Source organism: Orcinus orca, chromosome 3 (genome assembly GCF_937001465.1).
Source record: "Orcinus orca chromosome 3, mOrcOrc1.1, whole genome shotgun sequence".
NCBI classification, from domain to species: Eukaryota; Metazoa; Chordata; class Mammalia; order Artiodactyla; family Delphinidae; genus Orcinus; species Orcinus orca.
The window spans coordinates 119,591,826-119,604,049 of record NC_064561.1 but is presented as its reverse complement, the minus strand read 5'-3'; positions in this window follow the sequence as shown (position 1 = coordinate 119,604,049).

Below are 12,224 nucleotides of genomic sequence, written 5' to 3'. Positions count from 1 at the left end.
TGGAAATCCCAGTGATTTTAAGATATAATACAGCAGTACAAAAAAAAAATAATAATCTTATTAACAGAGAAGTTAGTGAGGGGTTAGAGGTGGTAACATCAGAACAGAGACTCTAACAAATTTTTGAAAATCTGAAAGGGTATAAAAGGCAATTGACATATGAAATAGAACACAGCAAAATGCAGGTCCAAATCTACTAATCCCAGACTGCAGTGGAGATGGAAGTGGGAGTCAGTTTTCCCATTGGAGGCCCCAGGCTGAAGGTGGCAAATAAGGAAGAGTGTGGGAGAGAGAAACAGAGGAAACAAAGATTATCTGGAGGTCTGTGAACCAAATCACTGCCCAGTGTACCTCTCATCTCTCCTTCCTCGCACCAGAAATAGAAGGTCAAGCAGCCTAAATTGCTTGAACTGCTAAGGCTTGTGTTGTGGTATACAAGTTTGAAACCTCTTTGTCCTAGCATTTAGAGAAACTGCAACCTATCAGCTGATGTCCAGATCACTCACCCTGAATCACCAAATCATTTTATTTGACACACCCTTGTCCACATACATAAAACTGTCAGTCAAATTTCAATGTAGTGGAGGGTGCTTTTTGGGAAAGAAACCTATTCACACACCAGCAGATGACACTTATACCAATCACTTAAAATAAAGAGCCTCATTCTTTTTTTTTTTTAAATAAATTTATTTATTTATTTATTTTATTTATTTTTGTCTGCATTGGGTCTTCATTGCTGCACACGAGCTTTCTCTAGTTGTGGCGAGTGGAGGCTACTCTTTGTTGTGGTGCGCAGGCTTCTCATTGCGGTGGCTTCTCTTATTGCGGAACATGGGCTCTAGGTGCACAGGCTTCAGTAGTTGTGGCATGTGGGCTCAGTAGTTGTGGCTCATGGGCTTAGTTGCTCTGAGGCATGTGGGATCTTCCTGGACCAGGGATCGAACCCGTGTCCCTGTATTGGCAGGAGGATTCTTAACCACTGCACCACCAGAGAAGTCCAAGAGCCTCATTCTTTATTCTTAAAGTGGTTGAATAACAAAAAATATAGGAAAACTAGAAGCAGAGAAGTAAAAGGACAAAATAATAAAGCAGAAAAATCAACTTGGCAGAAAACAGAAGAGAGTTTAGTAACAGCACTTGTATAGCACTTGTTTGATGTCAGGCATTGTTTTAAGGACCTTATGTATATTAACTTACGTATTCCTCACAACTACCTTGCCAAGTATGTATCATCACCATCCTCATTTTACAGATAAGGAAACTGAGGCACAGAGAAGTGCGGTGAGTTCCCCAAGGGCATCCAGCTGGTACGTGGTGGAGGCATGATTCTAACAGGGGAGCCTGGTCCCAGAGTTTGCTCTCTTAATCAGTCTGCCCATTCTAATTAATATCCTACTGTGATGTGAGAAGACATTATATTCATGTAATAACAATAGAATGCAATATTTTAAAGGAATCTCCCCAAAAGTTGTCTAAAGATACAGAGGCAATCATGAGCAAGAGATACTGCAGCTCCAATCTATTTGCCCAATTATATTCACAAAGTGAATGTACAGACATTTTAGAAAAATTATGAAGTACTCTATTTAAACCATCCTACACAGGTGGAATCCATCCTAATATGGAAAGGTTGCCACAGAAGGAAATTCCACAAATTTCCTTTGTAAACCTTTGCGATATTTAACAACCCATATTATTAAGAAATTCTTCTTTATATCTAACCTAAATCCCTCTCGCTACATTTTTAAACATTTCCTTGTTTCCTTATTTGGTGGAGATGGAGAACAGCTGGCCAGCATTTTGCATATTTCGCCTTTAGGCCAAAATAATGACAGTTGTTTTAACTCTTCCTGGAAGGCTGTGCTCTCTATCCCTTTATTCCATTTTCTTAGATCTCTTCTGAATCCCCCTTCCATCTTCTCTGCATTTTCGATTCACCTTTAGGGCCCGTCTGGGAATTGAGCAATGCGAAAAAATTAACTCAGTCCTTTTTCAGCATTATCAACACCAATTTCTAATTTGTAAACAACACTGTTAGAAGTACTTGAATTCACACTGAGTCATAGTGAGTAAGTTACATCCTGAGAACACGGATAATGAAAGAGAAATTATACTGACGCCTCCAGGACATGGGAACATTATTAAGGGGCAAAACGGACAAGAGGGCAGCAGGAAAGAGCAAACCGTGGGTGTAGAGCAAGGACGATGAGTTGTGTTGGATGGTGCTCTGCTGAAAGTGGGAGCAAAGCTACACTCCTATGTCCTGGGTGTGTGTGCTTAGGGAGGGAAGCTCTGTGTGTGGTGAGACAACTGGGTCACTTCCCTGGGGTGATAGCATCTGCTCACAGCAGATGGGAGCTGGCAGAGGTGGGATGAATGAGCCATTTGAATGGGAAACACCAGTTCTGAGGATGACTCTGTCTTCCGGCTGCCAAGGAGAGGGCTCTGCTCCTCTGTTGGGGTGAGAGCAGGTGTAGACGGTGGTGGTGTGGAGAGACTCGGATCAGCCAGGCAAGGGCCTCCGTGGAATCCAGGACCAGTAACACCTGTGTTTGCCCAGCACAGGATGGCCAACAAAGCACTTCCACATTCTTGATTTATGTCACACTTCGCCCTGTGATGTTAACAGGCCACACATATTATCACCGCTCTACTGGGAAAGAGAGGCACGCACGATCACATGACCAGAAAAAAAGTGAGGAAAGCCCCTTGCCTTTTTGCCTCCTACTCTGGTGCTGTTTGCTCCACACCACCCTACCTTTCCTGCGAGAGTTCTCAGGGCAGGTATCAGTGAGCATTTTGTTGAGATTCTTCTGTAAGGAAGAGGGTGCCGCTTAATTAGCTAAAGACTTCCGGTACCTGAACCCAAGATGTGCAAAGGGCATGCTCCATAAACACTGAAAGGAGGTAATAATTAATATGATGAAATGGCAAGGAGGAGGTAGTTGTTTCATTGGCACGTTGAATGGCAGCCTGTAGACTCCCCCCAAACAACTGATTACCCTCAGGGGACACCGTTTACTCTGGTTCAGGATTGGACGAAGCTACCTTAACCACTGTTATACTCCTTGGTGAATAAACACTGAACAGAAAGAAGACAAGTTCTTTAAATACATGTGCTCTTTAATCATTTAAAAGAATATATTCAAAGAATTATTAACGTTATTTCCTATTCACAATACCCTAAAACCAAACATTATCCCCATCAGGGTAAACTGTGTACATTGAATTGTTCATCAGTCAAGTAAGAACTGAATACTGTGTTGAAACCAAAGCAAAATTAGTGTTTTTTTTTTTCCCACGGTAAGAAAGGGCTTCTTCTTCCCACTCCCAGAGTTTCCACACAGATTAGAGAATGGTCTATTTTATTTTAACAAAGCTTTTGGCAAAATGTTAACCAGCCACAAATGTGGCCTCCAAGCCCAGGCACCAAAGAAACTGATACTGTTCCTTTGAGAAATACATAGTTTGTCCAACAGATGAGAGAAAGTAGAAAACCCTAGTTTGTAACACGTAGTAAATGAGTAAATCCAACTATCCCAATTATGGTGTGAAATTTCTCATAAAGCAGCGGCCGTTAAGTCACGTTACACAATATCTCTTTTTATTTTTACCATATTTTGTGATGCTTCCCAATGTAAATTAATGACTAGCTTAGTGTGCTCAGTTGTTTATTCATTCAGTACTCTTACAGAAACATGGAAACATTCGGCCTGTACAGGTCAATTAGACCACATGCAACCGCCAGTAAAGAGCAAGACAGATACATCTGGTCCCTGCTCCACAGGGCAGTCACATAGGTGGCCAGATCCAGCTCTTCCTGACCAATCAGAAAGAACAGCTATTAGACATCTTGGAACCAACCATGGAAGTATAACTATGAGCAATAGAATAGAAAACTCATTCTAAATCCCATGAGGCTATCCATGGAAAAGTACAGACATTTTTTGTTTTGTATTTGACTTCATAGTTCTGCCATTTTAATCAAAAATATATTCTTGGTCCTAAGAATATAACTTCTCTAAATGATATTCCTTATTCTGTACAAATGTTCTTCATGTATTCTGATTACTGTAGGCTTAAAACTTCAATCATGAGATGATGGTGTTTATGGTGGTTTGTGGACCTACGTTCTCCATCTCATATATGTCTGAAGAATATTCAGTCTTATTTGCTCAGGGCGTCAGTAGTTATAATCTGTCTACGCAGTGTATCAAGGCATTCATTTATCTTAGTTCATGGTATAAATAAGGCCAGGTAGTATGTTTGGTCCCTCTAAGAGTCATTCATGCGTTTTACACAGTGACAAACTCCTGCTTGGTCACCCTTGAACAGACCACAGAGGGAATTGGGCATCTTTGGATGGTTCATTCCAAGACCTATTGCCTGCCAATGAAAAATGAGCTCTTGGGATCCACTAAATGTGGATTTTGTTCTATTATGTTCATCTGTAACCTTCTAATCTGCTTGTGTAGCCATTGAAATGTTTGCCCATTTCACACAGCCAGTGACCTCACAAGGAAGGCCCTTGGAGGGACCAGGAAATCAGTGTGGGTCCAGAGCTTCCAGAAAGAGCCGTCTTCACTGGCTGCACCACTCCTCTGTCCTGGCCTGGACTGGGTACCCTTTTTTGAACTTAGGCTGGGATGGCAGAGTTTCTCATCCCCTGTGATTATTTTTCTACACAGCTTTTATTAACTGAGCAGAGCAGAGAAAAGCAACTTGCATTACAGCCAAACTAATATGTGGTAGAAATTCCCTGAGGGATTAAGGTGAACATGCTGTCCCCTCCCTCTGAGAGACAAAGTCAGGAGAGTGACAAATCTGAGTTCTGCTTCATTACGCAAAATATACAATCCCCAAGGGCTTTATCTGAAAGGAATCTAAAGACTAATGAAATATCTTAAAATTCCACCCTATAAATGAAGAAACTGACAAACCAAGAAGTTAGCAAAGTGATTAATGTAGGTCGGTGGTGGAATAATGTATTAGCTTCTTATTACCATGAGCTTAAAATACAAATTTATTTTCTTAGAGTTCTGGAGGTCAGAAGTCTAAACTGAGCTGGCAGCGTTGTGTGCCTTTTGGAATCTCTACAGGAACTTTTAGAGGCTACTGGCATTCTTTGGCTCATAACCCCACAGTCCCTCTTCAAAACCAGCTATGCAGCATTATCAGGTATCTTTCCTCTCTGACCTCTGCACCTCTTGTCACCTCCCCTTCTCTGAGTCATCCTCTTACAACGACCCTTAGGGTTAATAATTTCCCGACTCAAGATCTTTAACTTAATCATGAACGCAAAGTTTCTTTTACTGTGTAAGGAAGTATATTCACAGATTTTGAGTATATGGGGTGGGGATCGGGGGGGAGGCAGGATATTATTCTGCCTACCACAAATAGCAACCAAAAAGCCTAAACCTCATTAGTGACTAAGGATCTAGCAAATACATGTGTTAATTTTGTTTTAAAAAGTTTAATAATTATTTACTAGATCTAGAATACTGTGATTGACAAACATGGCAAAGCAAATAATAGACCTGAAATTCTCTTTATTTACTTTGCAAAGGTATATTTTAAATGTAATTCGCAAGTAGAGAAGCCTTCTTAAGATCCTTAGAAAGAAAAAAAAATTAAGAATAAAACTGTGCTGACATATAGGAAACAAAGACCTCATAATCCCAATATTTTAAAAAATGATCTTACAAATCAAAAAGAATGGGATGGGGCTTCCCTGGTGGCGCAGTGGTTGAGAGTCCGCCTGCCGATGCAGGGGACACGGGTTCGTGCCCCGGTCTGGGAAGATCCCACATGCCGCGGAGCGGCTGGGCCCATGAGCCACGTCCGCTGAGCCTGCGCGTCCGGAGCCTGTGCTCCGCAACAGGAGAGGCCACAACAGTTAGAGGCCCGCGTACCGCAAAAAAAAAAAGAATGGGATGAACAACACAATAGAAGACATGGATAAAATGAGCAATTTACATAATAAAACACACAAATAGAAAATGCATATATAATAAGAAATCCTGTTTTACTTCTCAGATTGGCAAGATTAAAAAGATAGGTGAAAATAATCTTTACAGTGGCCTACAAGACCCGCATGATCTGCCTCCTGTCCCTCTCTCTGATCTGATCTCCTTCTCATCTCCACCTCACTTGTTTGCTCCAACCAAAAAAAGATGCCCTTTCACACACTGTAATAAAACAACCTTGCAATATCTACTAAAACTCAAATCTATATACCATTTGACCTAGCAATGCACTTATAGGAATTTAACTTTCATAAATATTTACACAATGAGGTTATATTACAAAAGTGTAACTAAAAAAACTTGGAAACAACCTAAATGTTCCTAACTAGAGATTTGGTTAAATAAATTAATGTAGGTTCATAAAACAAAGTACTATGTGACAACGAATTTGAGTAGGTGCGTGTGTATGTGTGTGTGTGTAAAATATTTCTCAAATATACCGGCACGGGAAGATTTCTGAATTGTGTCATTTAATATAACTAGTAACATGTCTGTTTTAGTCCTTCAGGCTGCTATAACAAAATATCGTAGTCTGGGTGGCTTATAAACAACAGAAACTTATTTCTCACATTTCTGGAAACTAGAAGTCTACGGTCAGAGTACCAGCACGGTTGGGTTCTGGTGAGAACCATCTTCCAGGCTGTAGGCTGTCCGTCTTCCCATTGTCTGCTCACACAGTGGAAAGAGAGATGAGAGAGCTCACTGGCATCTCTTTAATAAGGGCACTAACCCCATCCATGAAACCTCTGCCTTCATGACCTTATTACCTCCCAAAGGCCTCTCCTCCTAATACTATGTCATTAGGGGTTAAGATTTGAAATTATGAATTTGGGAGGGGTACACAAACATTCAGTTCATAACAATGTATGTTATGTATTATATACTTATTATACTTTGTATTACTTATAAAACAACTGTATCCTAATACACGTCCTTTCCAAAATACCTGAAAATGGCTGTAAGAGGAATGAATATTGTTTTCCATTTAGCTGATTATTGACATATATAAACTGTCTTAGTCCATTCGAGTTGCTCTAACAAATTGCCACAGAATGGGTGGCTTATAGACAACAGAAATTTATTTCTTACAGTTGTGGAAGCTAGAAGTCTGAGATCAAGGAGCCAGCATGGTCAGGTGAGGGCCCCCTTCTGAGTGGCTGATTTATCATCATATCCTCACATGGCAGAAGGGGCTAGAGATTCTCTGGAACCTCTTTTATAAGACACTGCTCCTATTCATGAGGATTCCACCCTCATGACATAAGCATCTCCCAAAGGCCCCATCTGGTAATACCATCACATCACTTTTGGGGATTCGAATTTCAACATGTGAAGTTTGGGGGGACACACACATTCACACCATAGCATAAAGCCAGAGGAAACATTTCTTCAAATCATTTTTTTAAATTTTCCCTTCCAGTCAGAGAGAAAAGACCTAGCAAAAACTGGCTTTGTCAAAATATTGGAAGAACTCATTCCTTGTAGTCTCTGTTTTACTAGTCAAAGTCACCACCGTCTGTTATACACATTATACTCAAAGCCCTTTGGATGTTTTTATTACATTACGTATTACATAGAGAAGACTTAAGCATCCTTAGAATTTTTATAAGCATATGTTCTTCCTTCCTTATGAGGAAATGTAGATCTCATTAAAGTAAATTTTTCTAAAATGAAATGTTTTGATGTATAAGCTTAGCGAGACTGCATCTGAAAGCCACAACTTTTGCTACAGTCTTAAGTATGACCAAATTGACCTACAGCAGATTTTATTAAAGACAGAGCAAAAACAACTTTGTCTTATTCTTTAAGAAAACTCAAAGACAGTGGTCTTTGTGTAATTTCTTCTAGTTTTCACATGTATATTATTTTTGTTCTCACTAAAATGGTTTCTAATCATTAGTGTCACCAGTTAAAATTATTTTAAATAACCAAATTCTCTATTTTTACATTTAATGGAGTCATTTCCAAACAATAATTTTCAAGGTTGTTTTTAACTTTTTTTCCCTGCAAATCCATACATGCAATGTTATAGACAGTTTCCCTCTGGACAACATCCTCCTAGCCATGCATGTTCGGTTTGGTCTCAATGTCCTAAAACAAAAAAACCACTGTGTAAGGTCAAGTTGAAGCAGATTAAATTTGAATTAGAAGCACTTCTGTATTAACATGGAAGTGTTAGTCATATTTCCCCCCTTCTACTCTTGGAAATCAAAGAGACAAGAAATATAAAAAGAACCCACAAACTCCATTTTGGCAACACTAGGTAGCAGATTTAAATTACAGTCTCAAAAATAAATGTGAAGGCTACCAAAAGCAGCCAAGACCAGGCAGAAGCCACACATAAAACATGAGGAAAATAGCAAAGAGAGTCACGAGATGATCCAATGGCAGCAGATTTCAAAAAACACTTCCTGCAGGCGAGAGGTTCATTGAGAGGTGAGGAAGCTGTATCCATGTTGGCAGAATTGGATGTAGGACCTGTGTGAGTAGGGCTGGCAGCAGAAGTCTTCATGAACACGGTTAATTAGAGAGAAGCAGAGAAGGCAGGGTTACATAAAAAACAACCAGCTAAGCCATATTAGAAGGAAGAAGTCTGTCTCTGAGGAAGCAGAATAGGAGAGAGCACTGCATTAGGAAGCCTGAAAAGCTACAGTTGTGTTTCTTCTCCTATAGGAGCTTTCTATGAAAAGTTGCTCAGGAAAATTCAAATGGTTCATTAATAAAAGGAATTGATACAGTATTGATACAAAGGTTACATAAGAGAAGATATGGAAAATAGTACTAAAACCTTCAAGTACAAGTAACATTCACCAGAAAATGTTGCCACAAAGCAAATGAAAGTTGTAGCCAAATGCTTCGTTGTGAATTTAAAAATTTAATAAATCAGTTTTCTCTATGAAAGAAAATCATAAAGCAGAAATAAATAAGTAAATAATAAAGATATGGAAGACTGAAGTAACATGATGAATAAGACATCTCGTCAAATCAACTGATAAAGTGCTATATGCAAGAAGAAATTTCTGACTATGGTAAACAAATGACTAATCTTTCTTTATATCATTTAAACATTTTTTCAAACATCTGTTTTGTTCATTAGATTATTTAGTTTTCTCAACAAAGAGAATTATTTTTAAATAGTTAATATTTCTGTTTGGTTTACCATCACTTTGAGGAATTTGGTGCACCTAGGTCAGTGTTTCTTGAATTTCAGTAATATAACATTTTAAATGAAGAGAAAAGTTCTTGAAGCATTAATGTTAACTATAATTTTTATTATATTCTTTAATTGTACATATACCAAAAAATGAACTGTAAGCTTGTTGTCTCACAATTGTGCTACAACTGTAAAACCAAAGCAGACAAATTAATGTAAACAAAATTACAAAAATGAAAAAGTCAAAATTGAAATTAACAGATTATGTGATAAAGTACATTGTGTGGAAATGAAGTCACCATTCACAAGACCAATAGAGAGTTCACATGCCAACACCTCTGCGCGCCTTTTGAAGATTTAAGTTTCCTTCCAAGTCTTTTTCAATTTCAAATTATGCCTAATGCTGTAATTTGTTCTTTACGTAGTGGGAAGCCATCATTTCTAAATTAAGTTATCTTTTGTTCTTTTTCTAACTAGCACACAACAATGACAAGGTACTTTTTGGTGCCAATAAGAACGTTGAAAAGAATGCAACTGTAAGCACTAAAATCAGATGGTGCTATTCAACTATAATCATTCAGAATAGCAAACTAAGCTTCTACTAATTTTATTTTAGTTTTTTGTTGAATACAAAACAGAAATTTGAAAGTTATTTTTAGTGTTCTTTCAAACCCCTGTTTGAGAAACATTATTCTAAATTTTTTAGAAACCTAAAAATTCCATATAACCACCTCTAGATAACCATACTTGGTATGTTCTTGGCAATCCAAGTGTGATTTTATAACATCCCAGAATTCTTGCTGCCTGAGTCTCACATTACACACAAGAGTACTGTTTTGTGGCTTGTTATAAGACTTAACATCAGTGTGGAAATCTCAGGAACTTAATGTTTCACCTTTTCTGAGGGTAATAAAGACTCCAAAAACTCAGGGTATGATTCTTTAGATTTAAGGGGGAGTCAATTAGAAGACTTCAAGATTCCAGAATACGTAGTTAGGGGTCAGAGTCTGAACCCAGTGGACAGATGGAGAACTTTGGAGCTGGGAAAGAATGAGAACATTAAGAACTATAAAGACATATGGTTTTATCTTCAGTACATATTACATACTATAGATGTAGAAGGGGAGATATGCAAATAATCAGTGGTAGACTCAGAGTCACCCCCCAAAATAGATTGAGATTCCACCAGTCTCTTCTCCAAGCACTGAGGCTATAGAGCCTCTAAGCTTTCACAAGGTGCCCTCCACATAGAAAATTCCCCTGGATACAGGAACTCACAAATCACTTGCTGGTCACCATTAAGTTTTCAAAGATGCCTCTTTATGAGAATTATCATGCCCTCTTCTTTACCTCCCATACTTTCTCTGTCCACTTGTTCTAGAAAGAACTGTTCTGGAAATCCCTTCAAGGTACTGTCTTTTCTGAAGGAAAATGGATAGCAGCAGGTGCTTGAGAGGTGTTTTCCCCATGAGAATAGATGGGAAATATTCCAGGTCTCTCTTCAAAACTATAATAGAATTAAGTTAACATTTAAGGCGTGACTAAGAGCTATAGGCAGAATCAACTAGTTCTTGACCATATTCTACATGTGCTTGTAACTGACTATAAAAAAGAAAAAAGTGTGCTCAGGTTAAGAGTTCCAGGAACTGGTTAGTCACTGCTTTCCATGCTTTGTCATGGAGAGCACTTTTAAGCAATGAGAACAGATAAAAATACTGATCCCACACCATATTGTTTTTATCATAAAAATATGGTAAAAACAGAGCCAGTGCAGTAAAAGTGAAATAACTATACAAATGTTATCATGCGACTCTGGTTTATTGAAGGAAAACCTCAACAAAACTATCACGTCTAGATCCAGAATCTAGGTTTCCTAGTCATAATGCACTATAACTAACAGAAGTGAGGGTTTATCCCTGCATTTGCTTAAATTTGCTACACTAACTTAGCTTTTTGTTTTTTTTAATGGTGTATCAAAATAGGTTTACTCGCTTTGGGCTTTATCTCCAAATAATGGTATTTAGTTCAGTGCTATACCCAGCCTATAGTACACTAGCAATAACATGTGATGTACTGCTAATATCCTGGAGAATTCTACTGGCTGTGTTCTTGAAGCAATGTAGCAACTTAGCACCATGCATGTTGAATAGTTATGGATCACACATGGGAGCAAATATTATCCTGTTACCTTTTGTTCTACTTTAAGTTTTTTCATCATGATGTCTCAAGAAATTTTACTATGAACTGCAAGTTTTCTTCTTTTCCTATTCTAGATGAGGAGATATTGTATGACACAGGTGTTTTCAGATGCATAAGTACACACATATATTTCTCATCGCCACAATCATTTTAACTGTCTGGATGGTATACTACCCCTGCACTTTACTCTTGGAAGTGGTCCTTGCTAACTAAGAAAATAGCTTTGGTTCATGTATTAGTCTGCTAGGGCTGCCATAACAAAATACACAGACTAGGTAGCTTAAACAGCAAAAATTGACTTTCTCACAGTTCTGGGGGTTGGAAGTTTAAGATCAAGGTGTCTGCAGTATTGGGTTATCCTTTGGCCCTTTTCCTGGGCTGGCAGATCCTCCTGCTGTGTCCTCGAGTGGTCTTCTCTGTGCATCTCTGGTGTCTCTTCCTCTTTCTGTAAAGACACCAGTCCTGTTGGATTAGGGCCCCACCCTTATGACCTCATTTAACCTTAATTACCTCTTTAAAAGCTTTATCTCCAAATACAGTCACATTGAGGGTTAGGGCTTCAACATGTGAATTGCTGGGGGCATACAATTCAGTTCATAACGGTTCATAACCTTAAAGAGATAATGGGCAGGTGTCTCAGTAATAGATAAAAACAGCCACACATTTCTCCTCTAAAGTCTCCAGATCTTTTCATGATATGTATAATCTTTTTTTTTTTTTTTTGATATGTATAATCTTAACCCCAGGGTACCGCATCACGTCATGTGTCTTTCCAACCAACGTTATAATGGACACAAACACTTCCAGATGTTCACTGCTGGCTGAATCAGCCTAGAGCTGGATTC